This window comes from Gopherus evgoodei, chromosome 1, assembly GCF_007399415.2.
Source record: "Gopherus evgoodei ecotype Sinaloan lineage chromosome 1, rGopEvg1_v1.p, whole genome shotgun sequence".
Classification (NCBI taxonomy): domain Eukaryota; kingdom Metazoa; phylum Chordata; order Testudines; family Testudinidae; genus Gopherus; species Gopherus evgoodei.
Genome location: NC_044322.1, coordinates 294,394,895 through 294,415,431, shown reverse-complemented (window position 1 = coordinate 294,415,431; position 20,537 = coordinate 294,394,895). Strand labels below are relative to the sequence as shown.

Sequence of the window (20,537 nt, the reverse complement as noted above, 5' to 3'; positions counted from 1 at the left end):
TATAGATTTACTGGATTGTATATGTGGTTGTAATGTTCTGTTTTAAAACGTCAGCATTTTGTCAGCTTCATTATGATTTTAAGTATTATGTAGTGAAATTATTACTATAAAATCTTGGGTTTTTTTGAACAGCTTGTCTTTTTCTGGGGCCTCTTTTAAGCAAATATTTCAAAAACTTATTTTAGTACAAAATATTGGCATATTAATAAATGAGGAAAAACAAATGAGGAAGAACAAGGCATAAAACTGTAAATGTACAAAATCTATATTTAATCTGCATGCACATAGGCATAAATAAGTCTACACTATGTATGTGTGAGTGTATAATAATGTGTGTAGGCGAATTGGCGTGTATAACTTACATTATTGTAAATAATGTCACATGCATGAAAGGTGTATTTGTAGATACAGATCAGATTGGTCTGCTCTAAATTACCTGATTGCACTGAAATGTTCTCAGTTATAGAAAATTAGAAGCATGGGGATAATATTATATTAGAGTAGAACATTTTTTTATATTTGAAGAAAATTGTTTTATACTATTAATTGCCAAAAAATTCTGTCTCATCACAATTGATAGTATACTTCCACTAAACTATTTAATGCAGTTTTTCCTCCTGCCAGTCTGAGTATCTAGTGAACATGTACATCAATTGAGCTAGATTTAATTACTTCAGAAATCAGATTTTTTTTTAAAAATAGTGAGTCCTGCTGCTGTGGTCCTCCTGTTTATTGTTCCGTTCAGTCTCTATAATTGCTAATCCTTATTCCAGGAAGTGCTAAAGATAATAAAGCCAAGATGTGACATATATGATATGCTAGTGTCAGCCAGATAAACATTCTTCACAGCCCTTCCCAGTTTATGAACATGTGCTTTCGATCACGACGATAATCATGTTTGTTTTGTGAATGGTAATAGTATGATTGCTGATGACCTCTGACCTTCGTATTTGCTTACTCTTTGTTTGCTACATGTTATGAATCATGTTATCAATCATGTCTCTGAGATGGACAATATTTAGACATAAATGCCTCACGGCAAGCAGTGCACATTTCATGGTCTGATTCAGCAGTGTCCATGCAAGAGCCACATTTAAATAACTGGTAAGGCAGTCACATGACTGTTATCTTAACAGAGAAATAAGGATTTTGTATTGTTAATCATTTCTCTTTTTTTTCTCCTTAGTTTACTGCATTTACAAATATCTTCAGTGTGTGTGCGCTTTTAGCACTTTTAACAGAATTGTAACTGGTGCTGTTTAAAAAACAAGAACGTATTCCCTACACAACACACTTTTAAAAGGGGCAAGTTTTAGTTCAGGGCTGAACATGGAATCACTGTTTTGCTGCTTACAGTGAGGGGAAATTTACTAGTGTTATTCTCTATGGAAATATTGTGCTTCAAGCACAAATTTAATTCCACTGCTTGAAGATAAGGGGTTTTAAGGAAAAGTGTTTACAGCTTTCTTTACTTGTTAGTGTTTTTATTTATATATTTTTAGAAGGCAAAACAGTATTAGTGTTTTTCTTGTATGAGCCTTTGATGGTTTGAAGGTTATACAATACTGCTATAGGGAACTGTTGCTTGGTGAAAATTTATAAAGAGAATTAAAATAGCATTATTCCTAGATGACTGTAAATTGGTAAATGCAGTTACGAGTCTGCATTATCCACAAGATTGTAGTGATACTTGTGTGTGTGTGTGAGTGTGTAAAATACACACAAAAAAAGCGGAACTAGTGATGTGCAATGGAGCCTTTCATCTTTTGGCCATTGGTTTGCATCACGACCAGGTCAACCACCTTTTTATGATGTTCTACTGGCCTAAATAAGTTTCAGTTATATTACATGTGAAAAAGTGGCTACATCGCACACAAAAAAGGGATAGGTACAAATTTTGCTTACCTTATGCACTTAGGGTGAAGATCACCACAGTGCAGAGGGCCAGCCCAAGGCCTCTGCAGCCTTTAGTGCCTCAGAAGGCCTAGGCACCAGCATTTTAGGGTGTACAGGCTTTTTGGGAGGGGTTAAGTGCTACGTGGGCCTTATGCTGGCCCTTTGCACAACAGTGATTTTTTTCAAAAGTAAAAGTAGTCCCATTAACTTAATTGGAAAGACTTGCACGAGTGAGGCAATGGTAAAGTACAATTGGTGCCAATTATCTAGGGAGGTCCCAGTTTACAAGCTCTTTACGGGTATGCGTACATTGGAAAAAAAAAAGAAAACACAACAAATGGGTGCGATTCTCTGAGCCTGTGTCAACTGACTCAGGCTCATGGGGCTGTGCTTTGGGACTAAAAATAGCAATGTGGACATTCCCACTTGGGCTGAAGTCTAGGCTCTGACATCCAGTGAGGGCGATGGGTCTCAGAGCCTGGCCTCCAGCCCAAGCAGGAATTTCCAACTTGCTAGCCCCGTAGTGAGAACCTGCGAGCCCAAGTTAATTGACCTAGTCTCTCAGATTCACTGCTTCAGGGGCTTTTGTGTTTTGCAGCGGAGATGTGCCCCATAAGGGTTTAAACATTTTCTCTTTAGGACAGAAATGAGTAACTGATTTCCAATGGGAGTTAGGTGCCTAATCTGCTTAGGCAATTTAGAAAAATCCCACAGTCAGCTATCTGCATCTTTAAGCACTTAGTGTCAGATTTACAAAGGTATTCATGTCTGTATTGTCTAGTGTGCAACATTTTTTAACCTATTACATTCAAAAGGGACTTTGGCTTTTCAGAAAACGGGGATGAACCAGTGAGATGATTACCTAATACATCACACAAGTGCTTAAAGGATTATATAGTTATATTCATCCTATAGAGCTGGATATTTTTATAACTTTCATGTGTATATCATTTTTGTTACAAACAGAATATTACAGTAGAGATTGTTTTTGATCCCACCTTTTAAAACATCTTCTTCAAAGTTTTGGCTGGCAGAGGGGTAAATAGCATATTAATGAAATTTACAGATGGTACTTACATTGGAGGAGGGCCAACACCTGCCAGGACAGAAGGAAAAACACAACAAATCTAGAAAATTTAGCTATGCCGGGAGAAAACAAAAAATTCAACTTGGAAATAAAATTTGGGCAAAATAAATCTGTAACATAGATTTCAGTGAGAGGGAGAAGCCTTGAAAGTAGTAATGACACTTAAAGGTGATAGGAAATTTGCTGTGCACTCTGTCACATGGTAGAAAAACAGACCAATTCGCTTTTGGGTGGCATACATCTCACAGAGCAAGGAGGTAATGGGAGATCAGACCTAGGAACTTGTTTTCAGTCCCAGATCCACCATGAATAGATGTGAGCCCAAACTGGAAACCAGAAATTGTACCACCATTTTCCTCCCCAAATTTTGAAAAGGTCTGGATTTGCATCAAAACATTGCAGCTGAGGAGTGTATAATGGGCCCCTGTTTGTTCCTTGTATCTGAATATCCTTGCATTTAGGAACACAGAAGAACATAAAAGTTGCTATACTGGATCAAATCAAGTATAAATCATTTATTCCAGTAACCTGTCTTTGACAGTAGCCAGGACCAGAGGCAGTGGTTCTCAAACTATGGGGCATGCCTCCCAAGGGAAGCACAAGAATGTGTTTAGGGAGATGCAAACTGGGTGTGCTTTTTTTAAGCTTTGGCTGGCAGCTGGGGCTCATGCAAAAGGACCAAGCACACCTGGGAGGTGAGGGAGAGAGATAAAGGGGATTCCTGAACCCTTCCCTGCCTGGGACTGACTGCCAGATTCACCACCACCACCCAGGGCTGACAGCCTGAGCTCAGGCTTCCCTGCCCCCACTGGGAGGTGGCAGTGGGGCACTGGCTGTCAGCCTCCTCCTGCACCCCAAACCTCTGAGCCAGCCTGGTGAAAATGAGCAAGTGAGTGAGGGTGAGGAGAGTGAGTGACAGTGGGAGGGAAGGATGGAGTGAGCAGGGGAGAGAGGCGGCTCAGAGGAGGGCAGGGCAGGGAGCAGGCCAAGGATTTTCAGTTTTGTGTGAGTAGAAAGTTGGCAACTCTCCCTCTTACCCAGTGGTTCCCAAATTTTAACAACCTGTGAATCCCTTTCACTAAAATATCAAGTCTTGCAAACCTCCTCCTAAAAATGAATATTTCCAGGGATTTTCTCCTTTACCTGAGTATAAATTATAAAAGCAGTGATCTTGAAAATATAAAATTTGTTTGTATGACATGCTTATTACACACTGTTTATTATTAATTATTTATCATTACAGTATTTTTATTACATTATGAAAATGGCAACACTCTTCCAAGATCTCATTTTCGTAGCTTATATCACTTTGAAGAAGCCTGTTATAAGACAATGCTTCTATGTTTTATCAAGGAGTATCAGATGTGAAACAGCATGAAGGTATTTAAGAAGCCAATTCAAAGAGTTCCTCCTACACAAGCATTCAGGTCTTGAGCAGTCCAGGCAAACAACACACGTTGCAACAAAGCTTAAATTTGTTCTTCGTAATACTTTTAGAAACAACACTAGCTGCCTATTTAATTTTAATAACAGCAAAAAATATCCACCTCCCCTTTCCATTTCTTATAAGGATTCTTGAAGTTTAAATCTCCTCAGTGTGTTAGATATGCTTGCTTTGATCTGCTTAGCTCTTGGGAGTCTAGGGGCTCTGGGCTGTTGGGCCCGTGCTGCCCGGGGTACCTAGGGACAGCTCTGGCCATCATTAGGGAATTTTTTTATCAAGAACCCCCTGTAACACTTTGTGAACCCCAGTTTGGGAACCACTGCTCTTACCTAAAGGAAGCTGTTATCCCAGGGGAAGGATGGTGTGTTGGTGCCATGGGCTGGATATAGGAGGTGGTCTGTGGGATCCCAGCACTGTATTTTCCTCTACCAGAATGGGGAGGAGGGGCTCCATCCCCATGTGGTATCCCAAGAGAGGGCAATGGACTACGAGGGTCTACATGGTTTATGTGGGGATCCCAGCCTGGCTCTCTCCCTCTACTTTGGAAGTTGGAGGTGTTCATGCTGCATGCGATGCTCCCAGAGTATTGGATGGAACATTGGGGCCATGCACTGAGTCTGGTGGGTAATCTGGGGATGGGGAGGTGGGCTACCTGGCCTGGCTTTCCTGTACCTACCCCATTGTTATAACTACTATGGCAGTTCCCAGGTGTTTGCACTATAGTGCATGCTGCTAGTGCTTTGGCAGTGGTATGGGCATAGCTCTTTAGAATATGCATGTGTGTAGTTATTATTTTGGCATGGTGCTAAGTTTTCCCTAAGGTACACAAGACAGAATGCAAATGGTGACTTTTAACCATTTACATCTCAACCAACCCTAATGGAATTTCCTGGCACAAAAAGAGGCAGTTATTTAGTCAGAGGGTTTTCTTTTTACCAAATTCCAAAGGTCTGCAAGAAACAATGGAGATGTTAAAACTTCTCAAAAAAAGATTGCAAGAATCTTTTATGGGGTTAGATAGCCTAAATACGGGGCTGCTACAAGTTCTTCCAACTTTATTTATGTATTTATTTATTTATAAAAACCTCTTATTTCGTTGTTATGGTCCAATACTAGTTTGTCCGACTAAGTTTTTGATCTTGTTGATATCTTGTGTCAAAGAGTTTAACAGGGTAATTAAACACTGAATTTAGAAAAACTGTATTTACTTTTAACTATTTTAAATTCACTGCCTTTTCAATGTCATTGCATTTCACCCTGTTCTTGTATTATGAGACAATAAATAAGAGTGCCCAAATTACCTTCTCCATCATGTTTCCCTCAGTTAAGGAGCTCAAGGGACTGACTTATGAAGAAAGACTTGAAAGAACTATATAGGCCATGTTTCTACAGTTATCTACAGGTGCTGAGCAACTGCAACTCCCATCATCTTCAGAGTTGTGAGTGCTTAAAGACCCTTGAAAATCAGTCCTTACATGCATATCTTGACTTAGTGATAAGTAAGGGCTTGGCTACATAAGAAAGTTGCACCAGTTTAACTTAAACTGATTAAAAACTGATTTTAACTGGCTCAAAAGGCTGTGCAGACACTTGTTTCAGTTTAAACCAGGTCTATTTTAGTTTTGCTTAAGTTGGTTATGAACAGGTTTAAGCTAAAACAAAGTTTTATTATTATTATTAAAGTAAGTCGTTCTTAAACCGAAGTAAGACTGACCACACAGTAGTTCACATCAGTTTAGCTAAATTTGTTTAAAAACATAAGTGAAACCAGTAGGGGGCATGATAACAATTTATTTGAAGAGTATAATGAAGGAAGTTAAGGAATTAAGTAAAATGGTTCAGGAAGCTATACTTAGGAATATTGGGAAGAAACTGAGAGAAAATTTAAGGCTAAATTTTAAGAAAAACTTTCTGGCATTGCGATCTGTTAGGCTGCTTAATATAGTTCCGAAGGAAGTGCTCTGAGCTGCATCACTTTTAATAAAGAGAGAATAAAGCTGTAGAAAATATACTGTAGGGAACAATCCTGCATTGCCAAAGAGATGGGCTAAATGACCTAGCAGGTCTTTCCCAACTCTAATTGATATTAGTCCAGCGGTTCTCAAACTGTGGGTCATGACCTCAGAGTGGGTCGTTACCCCATTTTAATGAGATCACCAGGTCTGGCTTAGATTTGCTGTGGTCTGGGGCTGAAGCTGAAGCCCAAGCTTCAGCCCTGGGCATTGGGGCTCAGGTTACAGGCCCCCTGCCTGGAGCTGAAGCCCTTGAGCTTCAGCTTTCGTCTCCCAAACCCGGGGTGGTGGGGTATGGGCTTTGGCCCCCTTGCCCAGGGTGGCAGGGCTCAGGTGGGCTCAGGCTTTTGTTGTCAGAAGGGGGTTGCAGTGCAATGACGTTTGTGAACCGCTGTATTAGCCTATGGTTCTATGATAATGGAAACTCCAATAAGAGGGCATTCTTCCGGGTCACAGTTCAGTTGTATCAGTGGGGAAGTATGTTTGCATTGAAACATTCTGTAGACTTTGGTCTCCTGGGCTTATGGTTGGTGCCCTTTGGTCTAAAATTCACATGCAACTTTTTTGCATTCCATTTTTTTAAAACCATTTTCTTGCTTGCTGAGCTTGTCCTTTGTAATGTTTTATCTAGCAGCTGTTTGGTGATTCAGCCACATATTTATTTAAATCATTCAAATTAATTGCAAGAAGGTAGTCTGGACTCATATAGAATATTAAGTTATCAGGCCTGGCAGAGATTTGGAGCATTGCTTGCTATATTTAATATGCAGCTGTATCTAATATCCAAAGATAAACATAAGGTACACCTGAAGATGCTGCAGCTAAACACATTTTGTGAGAATTAATTGGCAACTTTTGAAGCACCCATGAAATCGACAGGGACGTATTCTGAGAAGATAGATATGATTTTTGCTGTATCACTAATAACAGGTGTGGATTTAAAATGCTGCAGAAAAAGAGCAATTAGCTGTTTGATAAAATTGCATTATTCAGCATGTTGTAGCACACTATGAGAGACTTTCTTTGTGATTTAATGATATTTTTAAGATTGGAGGATTTAGAAATATTGATGGAGCACTGTGCCTTATCCAGTCTCCACTATTGTATGGTAGAGGGTTTAACTATTTCATGTAAGAGTAATTTGTAAGACCTCTCTGTTTTGCAAGTGTATGCAATTTATTTCATTTTAAGCAATGCCATGTATTATACTTGAGACCTTAGTAAGCACCTTTGACTCCTTGAGTCTTTAGTAAGCACTGTTTGACTCCTTCACTGATGCCAGACAGAACATATTTCTCATTGGAAAGGATTGTCATTCATAGGATATCAGGATAGGTCAGATATGTTGGTCCACATTTTTTATGTGTATCTGGTTACCAAGAAGAATAATTCACAGCAAACTGCTTCAGCAAACTGCTTCAGAAAGCCGATTAAGACCTATTAATAGTGGACTGTTAGAGTGCAGGATTCTGAAAAAATATATAGTGGCAATTACATTTACTATCATTAGGATTGTCAAGCGATTAAAAAAATTAATCGTGAGTAATTGCAATGTTAATAATAGAATACCATTTATTTAAATATTTGTGGGTGTTTTCTACATTTTCAAATATATTGATTTCAATTACAACACAGAATAGAAAGAGTACAGTGCTCACTTTATATTTATTTTTGATTATGTATATTTGCACTGTAAAAAAATTGTTTTTCAATTCCCCCATTACAAATACTGTAGTACAATTGCTTTATCATGAAATTTAATCTGGCAAATGTAGAATTATGTACAAAAATAAGTCTAAAACTTTAGAGCCTACAAGTCCACTCAGTCCTACTTCTAGTTCAGCCAATCACTCAGAGAAACAAGTGTGTTCACATTTGTGGGAGATAATGCTACCTGCTTCTTGTTTACAGTTGTTTACAAGCCATCACATGGTACTGTTGTAGCCAGCGTCACAAGATATTTATGTGCCAGATGTACTAAAGATATGTCCCTTCAGCCTTCAATCATCATTCCAGAAGACGTGTGCATACTGATAATGGGTTCTGCTCGGTAACGATTTAAAGCAGTATGGACTGACGCATGCTCATTTTCATTATCTGAGTCAGATGCCACCAGCAGAAGGTTGATTTTCTTTTTTGGTGATTCGGGTTCTTAAAGCATGCTCTGTGCCTCATCACTCTGAGGTTTTGGAAGGCCCTTCAGATTCTTAAACCTTGAGTCAAGTGGTTTATCTTTAGAAATTTCACATTGGTAACTCCTTTGTGTTTTGTCAAATCTGCAGTGAAAGTGTTCTTAAAATGATCAGCATGTGCTGGGTCATCATTCGAGACTCTATAACATGAAATATATGGTAGAATGTGGGTAAAACAGAGCAGGAGACATACAATTCTCCTCCAAGGAATTCAGTCACAAATTTAATTAACACTTTTTTTTTTAACAAGCCTCCATCAGCATGGAAGCATGAAGGGGCATACAAATGTTTTGCACATCTGGCATATAAATACCTTGCAGTGCCAGCTATGAAAGTGCCATGCAAACTGCTGTTCTCACTTTCAGGTGACATTGTACATAAGAAACAGGCAGCATTATCTCCTGTAAATGTAAAAAAAACTTGTTTGAGCGATTGGCTGAAAAAGAAGTAGGACTGAGTGGACTTGTAGGCTGTAAAGTTTTGCATTGTTTTGTTTTTGAGTGCAGTTATGTAACAAAAAAATCTACATTTGTAAATTGCACTTTCGTGATAAAGAGATTGCAGTACAGTATTTGTACGAGGTGAACTGAAAAATACCATTTTTATCATTTTTACAGTGCAAACATTTCTAATAAAAATAATAATATAAAGTGAGCACTGTATACTTTGTATTCTGTGTTGTAATTGAAATCAATATATCTGAAAATGTAGAAAAACATCCAAAAATATTTAATACATTTCAATTGGTATTCTGTTGTTTAACAGTGCAATTAAAGCTGCGATTAATTGTTTTGAGTTAGTTGCATGAGTTAACTGTGATCAATTGAGAGCCCTAATTATTATTAATTTTCATTACAGTAGTTCCTGGAAGCCCCCACCAAAATCAGACCCTCATTGTGCTAGATGCTATACATACAAGTAGTAAAGAGAAAGTCTCTGTCCCAAGGATCTTACAATCTAAATAGACAAGAAAATGGGAGAAAGGGCATATTATTCCAAATGTATTGATTGGGATTTGAGACGAGGCAAAATCTGGACCTCCTGGTAAGTTGATATTTGGGATCTATAACATTAGAGGACAACAGAAAAGAGAAAATATACATCAACATTAAATCCATTTCCTCCCCCATTCCTTAGGTTTAATAACTTGTAACTTTGCTTATAGCCCAAATTGCCTAATTTCTTCCACACGGGGAAGACATATCTGAGAAAGACTTATCAGGCAGAACGAGCAATGCATCTTCTGCAACTCTTTCCAGCCTGCACACTTCGAATACAAAATTACAAGTTTCCAGCACAAGCATCAAACTTTAGTGCACTCCCTCCTGTAGTCTGATGCATAACAGAAGCAGTAAACCAAGTCTGTAAGAGAGGTGTGAGCCCATGCCAAAATGGTCTGAAGAACTATTGCAAAGGAGTAACATGAATGGGGCATAATTAAAAAAAAAATTAAATCCCTATGGAAACATGGAACTTGACTAGTCTGGCAGTTGCCCATGCATAGCATCCAATTAAGTCAATGGAGGTTGGATGTGCAACACAACTGAGTTGTCAAAGCCTGTGGGGTGTGTGTGTGTGTGTGTGTTTTAAACCTACATTAAGCCCTTTCTCAGCACATTAGCCCGACCTTGGCATTTGAAAAGGGGTCATATTCTTGCACAGATGAACTGTTCTTGAACAATTTCTCCAGTGCATTAGGCGTAGACAAGGCTTTCTTCAACATCAAACATGTATGTCTTTTTTTCTTTGATGACTGAAATTCAATATTTATCTTTATTGTGATCACCCACTTCCACTTATTGTTTGAGTGCCCCTTCATTCCTCCTACATTATTTTATTATTTCCTCACTTCCAGATTAGTTTACTGTGATATTAGTATTTCCTTTTCCAACCAAATTTTGATTTTTTTAATATACATTTTTTTTGCTTCCTCAACCAGGTAATGTATATGAATGTATCTGATTATCTAATATCCTTATCTAGGTTTTATGCTGTGCTATCTGATCACTTAGCTTTGATTTTTGACGTGAAACTTGGAGATTTGTACTTTTTTTTATGTGACTTTTGGGTTCATTCGGGTTCTAAATTCAAAGCAAAAATGAGCAGTAGCAACTCAAAACAAAACAACACCTAACAAAGAAATGAGGTTTGCACAGCTCCTTGGGAAATTACATTTCAGAGGTCTGCAAGCTCTATAGTTGTCTGTTAAATTATCTATTTCTCCTGTATGATATAAATTCCCCTGCTCCACTCACTGGTTGAGGCAGTCTGCTTGTGGGTCATGTACTGTATATACAAGGCATGCTAGTAATTGTGCTTTTTGCTAAAATGGCATTTTCTCAATCACTCTTCCTACAGTATGCCTGGAATATCCTCACTGATCCAGTGTACCATGCAAACTCCCTTCCTTCAGCTACTTCCTCAAAAATCACTTTCTGGCATCGACATCTTTGTCTTGATTGAATTTGCTCCCTGTTACAGTTCCAGGGCTAGCTTCATCTTTGACCCCTCTGTGGTCTCCCTAAATGCACAGCCTCAGGCTTTGTGCCCTCACCATTTCTGAAGTGGAATCCTGTAGTTCTGCCATACCTAGGATGTTTCCTCACAGTACACTTAGCTGGAGTTGGCACACTCAATCCCAATTTGAGTGAGAGGGATCACACTTCAAAACAACACTTGAATTACACATAGGGATTGGATTAGCAACACAGAGTGACTAGATTAATTGTTGTAACTCAAGATGTTACATGCCTACTGTATTATTAGCTCAAGCTTCAACCCACCCTGCCCCCAATGGGTCAGCTAGCTTGAGTTTAAAGCATTACATGAGGTAGAGATTTGTGTGTGTGGACAGAAGTCGAGTTAGGGATAACACTCGAGTTATAACTTGAGATAACTATGCCGTGATGACAAACTCTTAGATTGGGTCCCTGGGCAACAGCCCCTTGTGTGCCACACATGATTACTCTGCAGGCCGGACTAGGTTCAGCGCCTGAGAGTCTTCCTTTGGGTGCTGTGACCATTGGTGAAAACGGTGACCCAAAGCAGCTTTCTCAAAACAAAGTATTTAACCTGAACACAGGCACAAGGCATAACACAGGAGAAGGATTTTAGTACTGTCATAAACAGATAGCTAAGGGTTAATGTCTCTTTCACCTATAAAAGGGTTAACAAACAGTAACCTGAAACACCTGACCAGAGGACCAATCAGGAAACAAGACTTTTTCAGATCTGGGTGGAGGGAAGTTTTGGGTGTGAGTTTGTTGTTCTTTGTCTTGTGTCTGTGCCCTCTCAGCTCTGAGAGTATTTTTCTATCTCCAGGCTTTCTAATCTTCTGTTTCCAAGTTGTAAGTACAAGGATAGTAAGACAATAGGTTTATATTGGTTTTTTTTGTATTTACATGTGTGTAATTGCTGGAGTGTATTCTTTTTGGATAAGGCTGTTTATTCATTTTTCTTTTAAGCAATTGACCCTGTATATTGTCACCTTATTACAGAGACCATTTTATGTCCTTTTTCTTTCTTTTTTTATAAAGCTTTCTTTTTAAGACCTGTTGGAGTTTTTCTTTAGTGGGGACTCCAGGGAATTGAGTCTGCAGCTCACCAGGGAATTGGTGGGAGGAAGAAGTCAGGGGGAAACTCTCTTTGTGTTAGATTTACTAAGCCTGACTTTGCATACTCTGTGGGTGAGAGGAGAGGGAGATTGGATCTCTCAGTATTTGTGTTTCAAGGACTTGAAGCAGGGAATCTCCTAGGGTCATCAAGGGAGGGGAACCTGGGAGGAAGTAACAAGGAAACAAGGGGAGGGGGTTATTTCCCTTTGTTGTAAGACTCAAGGCATTTGCGTCTGGGGGTCCCCCAGGGAAGGTTTTGGAGAGACCACAGTGAGCTAGGCACTGTATAATTCCTGTCTGGTGGCAGCGATATCAGATCTAAGCTGGTAATTAAGCTTGGAGGTTTTCATGCTAACACCCATATTTTGGACGCTAAGGTCCAGATCTGGGAAGAAATGTTATGACATGAGTGGCAGTGGTGTGGATAGACAAGAATCCAGAAGCCAGTAGGAATATTATTTTCTTTTTCTCTGCTAGGGCTTTTATGCAGAGAGAAAGGGTAGTTTTAAACGGAGCCAGAGAGAATTTTTTTCTGCTCTCTCTTGCAGTTTTTGGCTTGCATATTAAGCAAGGAACCATTAAGGATTGACAAAGGGTCTTTTGTTAGACAATAGCACTCTGATTGAGAGTCAAGTACCCAGCACAATACACATGCAAATAAAGTGGTTTTTCTGGTTTACTTTACATTTGAAAGATTAGCTAGAAAAAAAAAAGGCACTGTTGCTAGGCAGACCCCAGGAGGCAACAGAGAACCTGCATTTCAGGCAGTAAAAACCAGAGGGCGCCTCAGCACAAGAAAGCAGGAACCATGAATTCCAAGGAAAGTCTGAGACAGGAGCGAGCACGGCAACAAGCCATGGACAAAGAAAATGAACATAGGAGATGGATGGAACTAATTAATGCAGAGCTAGCCAAGGAAGAGGCAGCCCACAAAAGAAAACAACAAGAAGAGGTGGCCCACAGAAGGAAACAAGAAGAAGAAGAGGCAGCCCACAAAAGAAAACAACAAGAAGAAGAGGTGGCCCACAGAAGGAAACAAGAAGAAGAAGAGGCAGCCTACAGAAGACAGATAGAACTCCAGACAGAGACCCACCGACAGGCCATGGAATTAGAAAAGGCTAAGCAACAAAACACAGCCAATCCTAACAACCCTGCACCAATGATTGTTCCACAGCACAGGACATTTCCCACCTACAAGGCAGGTGATGACACCGAGGCCTTCTTAGAAAATTTTGAAAGAGCCTGTCTTGGGTACAGCATCTCTGAAGACCAGTACATGGTAGAATTGAGGCCACAGCTCAGTGGACCTTTAGCAGAGGTGGCAGCTCAAATGCCTAAGGAGAACATGAACGATTATAAACTGTTTCAAACCAAGGCCAGATTCAGAATGGGGATAACCCCGGATCATGCCCGTCGGCATTTCAGAACCCAAAAGTGGAAACCAGATGTGTCATTTCCCAGACACGCCTACTACATTGGGAAAAATTATGAGGTCTGGATATCAGGAAACAATGTTAAATCCTTGGACGAACTGCACCTCCTCATACAAATGGAGCAGTTCTTGGATGGTATTCCGGAGGACATAACACGGTACATACAAGATGGAAAACCCAAAAATCTCACCGAGGTGGGAGAGATTGGAGCCAAATGGATGGAAGTGGCAGAAAGCAAGAAAGCTACTGTCAAGGGGAATGAATACCCCAGGGGGCACACCGACAATAATCCCTACAACCGAGGGCAACCAAAGACCCCACCTACAACCCAAGGAAAGCCACAGACACCCTATTCTTCCACCTCACCTGTCTCCAGAAACTCACCTCGACCCAGTGACCAGTCAGCTGGAAGATGCTTCAAGTGTAATGAACTGGGACATATAAAGGACAACTGCCCAAAGAACCCCAACCGAGTGCAGTTCATTACACCACCATCACACCAAAGATCCCCAGGCCTAGATGCCTCTCAAATACCCTTGGAGCGAAGGGAAATTTTGAGAGTGGGCGGAAAGAAGGTTACCGCGTGGAGAGACATGGGGGCACAAGTGTCAGCTATCCACTAATCCTTCGTCGACCCCAAATTCATCAACCCAATGGACCAAGTGACAATTTACCCCTTCATGTCACAAGCTGTAGACTTGCCTACAGCTCAACTGCCTGTCTAGTACAAAGGCTGGTAAGGAATGTGGACTTTTGCAGTCTATGACAATTATTCCATCCCCATGCTACTGGGGGAAGACTTGGCCAACCAGGTGAAGCGGGCCAAGAGACTGGGAATGGTTACACGTAGCCAAACCCGGCAAGCTTCCAGACCCATTCCTGTTCCTGAGCCGTCCACAGGGGCCCCGTCTGTGTTACCAGAGACCCAGACAGAGGTAGTGGACCCGAATTCCATGCCAACAACGGACACAGCCACAGTGCTTCCAGTCCCAGACCAGGAACTGGAAAAGCAGCGAGCACCAGAACCGTTGCCAGCACTGACGACAGTGCTTGCAAATCCATCTTCAACCCCAATGCCAGAGGGTGCCAGCGAGCCTGAACTGGCAGAAGCAGCAGACAACCATACCCAAGAGGCTCAGCCAGAGCCTGAAATAACCCCTGGTGCACCAGCGGAAAGCGGCTCACCGGCAACGGAAACAACCCCATCACCTACATCGCTTCCAGAGGGACCAAGCCCAAGTCCCCAGTCTAAGGAAGAACTGGTGTCCCCAGCCTCAAGGGAACAGTTCCAGACTGAGCAGGAAGCAGATGACAGCCTTCAGAAAGCTTGGGCGGTGGCACGGAGCACCCCACCACCTCTCAGCTCTTCTAATCGATCCCGGTTTGTTGTAGAACAAGGACTTTTATACAAGGAGACTCTTTCTGCTGGACACCAGGAAGACTGGCATCTGCAAAAACAGTTGTTGGTTGCAGCTAAGTACCGGGAAAAGCTCTTGAGCTTAGCCCATGATCATCCCAGTGGCCATGCTGGGGTGAACAGAACCAAGGACCAGTTGGGGAAGTCCATCCACTGGGAGGGGATGGGCAAGGACGTTGCCAAGTATGTCCGGTCTTGTGAGGTGTGCCAAAGGGTGGGAAAGCCCCAAGACCAGGTCAGGGCCCCTCTCCAACCACTCCCCATAATTGATGTCCCATTTCAGCAAGTAGCTGTGGATATTCTGGTATTCTGATATTCTTTCCCAAAAAAGACACCCAGAGGAAAGCAGTACGTACTAACTTTTGTGGACTTTGCTACTTGATGGCCGGAAGCAGTAGCTCTAGGCAACACCAGGGCTAAAGCTGTGTACCAGGCAGTAACTGACATTTTTGCCAGGGTAGGTTGGCCCTCCGACACCCTTACAGATTCAGGATCTAATTTCCTGGCAGGGACCATGAAATAACTATGGGAAACTCATGGGGTGAACCACTTGTTTGCCACCCCGTACCACCATCAAACCAATGGCCTGGTCGAAAGGTTTAATGGAACCTTGGGGGCCATGATACGTAAATTCATCAACGAACACTCCAATAATTGGGACCTAGTGTTGCAGCAGTTGCTGTTTGCCTACAGGGCTGTACCACATCCCAGTTTAGGGTTTTCACCATTTGAACTTGTGTAAGTTCACGAGGTTAAGGGGCCATTACAGTTGGTGAAGCAGCAATGGGAGGAGTTTACACCTTCTCCAGGAACTAACATTCTGGACTTTGTAAGCAACCTACAAAGCACCCTCCGACACTCTTTAGCCCTTGCTAAAGAAAACCTAAAGAATGCTCAGAAAGAGCAAAAGGCCTGGTATGACAGACATACCAGAGAACGTTCCTTCAAGATAGGAGACCAGGTTATGGTCTTGAAGGCGCAACAGGCCCATAAGATGGAAGCATCATGGGAAGGGCCATTCATGGTCCAAGAGCGCCTGGAGGCTGTTAACTACCTCACAGCATTTCCCAATTCCTCTCTACAACCCAGAGTGTACCACGTTAATTCTCTCAAGCCTTTCTATTCCAGAGACTTACAGGTTTGTCAGTTTACAGTCCAGGGAGATGATGCTGAGTGGCCTGAAGGTGTCTACTATGAAGGGAAAAAAGACGGTGGCATGGAAGAGGTGAACCTCTCCACAACCCTGGAACGTCTGCAGCGGCACCAAATCAAGGAGCTGTGCACTAGCTTCACTCCATTGTTCTCAGCCACCCCAGGACGGACTGAAAGGGCATACCACTCCATTGACACATGTAATGCTCACCCAATTAGAACACCATCCTACTGGGTGTCTCTTCATGCTATAGAACGGGAGATCCAGAACATGCTACAGATGGGTATAATATGCTCATCTACCAGTGCATGGGCGTCTCCAGTGGTTCTGGTACCCAAATCAGATGGGGAAATACGCTTTTGCGTGGACTAACGTAAGCTAAATGCGGTAACTCATCCGGACAACTATCCAATGCCACGCACCGATGAGCTATTGGAGAAGTTGGGACGTGCCCAGTTCATCTCTACAATAGACTTAACCAAGGGGTACTGGCAAGTACTGCTAGATGAACCTGCCAAGGAAAGGTCAGCATTCGTCACCCATGCGGGGGTGTATGAATTTAATGTCCTTCCTTTCGGGCTGCGAAATGCACCCGCCACCTTCCGGAGGCTGGTAGGTGGTCTACTAGCAGGACTGGGACAATATGCAGTTGCCTACCTCGATGATGTGGCCATTTTTTCTGACTCCTGGCCCGAACACCTAGAACACCTGGAAAAGGTCTTTGAGCACATCAGGCAGGCCGGACTAACTGTTAAGGCCAAAAAGTGTCAAATAGGCCAAAACAGAGTGATTTACCTGGGACACCAGGTGGGTTGAGGAGCCATAAACCCCCTACAGGCCAAGGTGGATGCTATCCAAAAGTGGCCTGTCCCAAAGTCAAAGAAACAGGTCCAATCCTTCTTAGGCTTGGCCGGGTACTACAGGCGATTTGTACCACACTACAGCCAAATCGCTGCCCCACTGACCGACCTGACCAAAAAGACCCAGCCGAATGCAGTTAAGTGGACTGATGAGTGTCAAAAGGCCTTTACCCAACTTAAGGCAACGCTCATGTCTGACCCTGTGCTAATAGCCCCGGACTTTCACAAGCCATTCCTAGTAACCACAGATGCATCTGAGTGTGGTATAGGAGCAGTTCTCATGCAGGAAGCAACGGATCACAACTTCCATCCTGTCGTGTTTCTCAGCAAGAAACTGTCTGAGAGGGAAAGTCACTGGTCAGTCAGTGAAAAGGAATGCTATGCCATTGTGTACGCCCTGGAAAAGCTACGCCCATATGTTTGGGGATGGCGGTTCCAGCTACAAACTGACCATGCTGCACTGAAGTGGCTTCATACTGCCAAGGGGAACAACAAGAAACTTCTTCGTTGGAGTTTAGCTCTCCAAGATTTTGATTTTGAAATTCAGCACATCTCAGGAGTTTCTAAGAAAGTAGCTGATGCACTTTCTCATGAAAGTTTCCCAGAGTCCAGTAGTTAAAAAGTGTTCTTAAAATATAAAAACCTGTTAGTTATATACTTAGTGGTATATGTAAAGGTGCATGTGTTGTATTAATTTGTTTATTTTGAAGTTCTAGGAAGAAATCGCCGCCAGTGAGGTTCCCCACTGTCTGCAATTTGGGGGGCGTGTCATAAACAGATAGCTAAGGGTTAATGTCTCTTTCACCTATAAAAGGGGTAACAAACAGTAACCTGAAACACCTGATCAGAGGACCAATCAGGAAACAAGACTTTTTCAAATCTGGGTGGAGGGAAGTTTTGGGTGTGAGTTTGTTGTTCTTTGTCTTGTGTCTGTGCCCTCTCGGCTCTGAGAGTGATCTTTCTATCTCCAGGCTTTCTAATCTTCTGTTTCCAAGTTGTAAGTACAAGGATAGTAAGACAATAGGTTTATATTGGGTTTTTTTATTTACATGTGTGTAGTTGCTGGAGTGTATTCTTTTTGGATAAGGCTGTTTATTCATTTTTCTTTTAAGCAATTGACCCTGTATATTGTCACGTTAATACAGAGACCATTTTATGTCCTTTTTCTTTCTTTTTATATAAAGCTTTCTTTTTAAGACCTGTTGGAGTTTTTTCTTTAGTGGGGACTCCAGGGAATTGAGTCTGCAGTTCACCAGGGAATTGGTGGGAGGAAGAAGTCAGGGGGAAACTCTCTTTGTGTTAGATTTACTAAGCCTGACTTTGCATACCCTATGGGTGAGGGGAGAGGGAGATTTGATCTCTCAGTAATTGTGTTTCAAGGACTTGAAGCAGGGAATCTCCTAGGGTTGTCCAGGGAAGGGAACCTGGGAGGAAGTAATAAGGAAACAAGGGGAGGGGGTTATTTCCCTTTGTTGTAAGACTCAAGGCATTTGCGTCTGGGGGTCCCCCAGGGAAGGTTTTGGGGAGACCACAGTGAGCTAGGCACTGTATAATTCCTGTCTGGTGGCAGCGATATCAGATCTAAGCTGGTAATTAAGCTTGGAGGTTTTCATGCTAACACCCATATTTTAGACGCTAAGGTCCAGATCTGGGAAGAAATGTTATGACAAGTACAATAAAGGATCTCTACATAAGACTATCTGACCTATAACCCTAGATAAGCCTGTCTCACCTCAGACACCCCAGCCTCTGGAGTCTGTGTTCAGCTTAACTCTAAACTGCCCATTTCCCCTCTTCAAAAAGGGTGTTTCTTAAGTTCAGCCATGTCCTTTGCCTTCTCCTGTGTCTCCTGAGCCAGTTTAAACCATTTTGGCTGGCTCCAAAGGGTGTTGGCAATGGACTTTGCAACAGGTGGCTCTATTTTAGCTCTGGTGTTTTCAGAGATGTTATCAGGAGCCAATGTCCTTCTTTCTGTGCAGCCAACCCCTTCTTGAATTAACCCCTTTTATCGATAAATCAAGCAGCCTCAGAACAAGCCAATGAACAGCATATAATATTAATAAATTATTACAGGGAGCCTCACATCTTTCGAACACTTCTCAAACAATTATTACAATATGATATATTGAGTTAAATATAAGTGTTTGTAACTAGAGCAACCAGTAAGATATTTACATAAGAGTATCTCATGGTCTTTTACAGTTGTAACCCAAGTCTCATCCTTTTCATTCTCTGCAATTCATTATCATACTTTGCTATATCTAATAGATTCTGTAAGCTCATAAGCACATGCACCTTTCTTCTTAGTTTGTAAAGAACTAAGGGCTCCTACTGTGCCAGCAGTAATAATAAAAAAAAAAGACCAAAGTATACTCACAGGTATATTTATACAATAACTAACTCATATTTTCCTCCTAATGGTTCCCAAAGCACTTTGCATATATAAATTATGTTGTCCACCACTGAAGTGCGGCCGTCTCGGAGTTGAGACACGACATTGTTTTAATAGTGTTCAGTAACACTACAGAACAATTCTGAACAGGAATGGAGAATATTATGTATCATTGAAATTAGAGGGGGAAATTAGATAGGGAATTTAAGTAATTGCACAAGTTGAAATATGGCCAAGTCACTGAAGATAACGCCTCTAATCTAGCAAAAGTGCTATATGATATATATTAATTTAACATATTTGAAAGAGTGCATCTCCAGCAGCACAATGCCTGCTCAGATGATAACCTAATTCTGTTAGATGGTGGCACTTAGTCATGTGTCTTGGTGTAGAGTACTGTGCCTCCAATGGACTTGTTTTGCTGCACTTGAATTCTGTAGAAAATATGAAAAAAAAAGTGGAATGGAGCATGTAGTTGATACTGACTATCTCTCAAGAATATATTCTTGGATATATTTTCTCTCTTTCTCTCTCTGATGCTTGATGGCCAAAGAATTGATGATGGGCGCGAGAAAGAACATTCCTGTGTGAAATAAAATGATATATAACAGAGGCTCTAGGTGCTATGCAGAGCATCTCAATCAATATAATGAAGTTGCTAACAAAAGCTGAAATGAAATAAAAAAATGATCAAGTACATTCATTTGACTTTTGTGGAAGGACTATAGCCAGAATCCAAGCAAACTCCATTCTGGGATATATCTCTGACTACTGGGGGTGAAAGTAAGGAATTACAGTTGCTTCAGCAGTTTTGGCAATGGCTTCTGGGAGTATGATAACCAATGGACAGCTCTCATATTGCTAGGAAGCATATTGCTTTAGCTAAAAAGGCTAAAAAAAATGTGAGCTGTGGACTCAATACAAAAATGTGCACTCAGTCTGGTAAAATAAAGGGAAACACTATCTTGGTCTGCAAAATATCACTACAGAAGCAAAACTATAAGATTCCTATGTTATTCTTTGGTTTAATTTGTTCC

At 41.4% G+C, this 20,537-nt stretch overlaps 1 protein-coding gene across 2 annotated transcripts in view; it reads left to right on the top strand.

Annotated features, from left to right (window-relative positions):
• The window catches only part of NAV3 (neuron navigator 3), an 854,219-nt gene that overhangs the window by 187,806 nt on the left and 645,876 nt on the right, over positions 1-20,537 (top strand). The window lies entirely within an intron of this gene.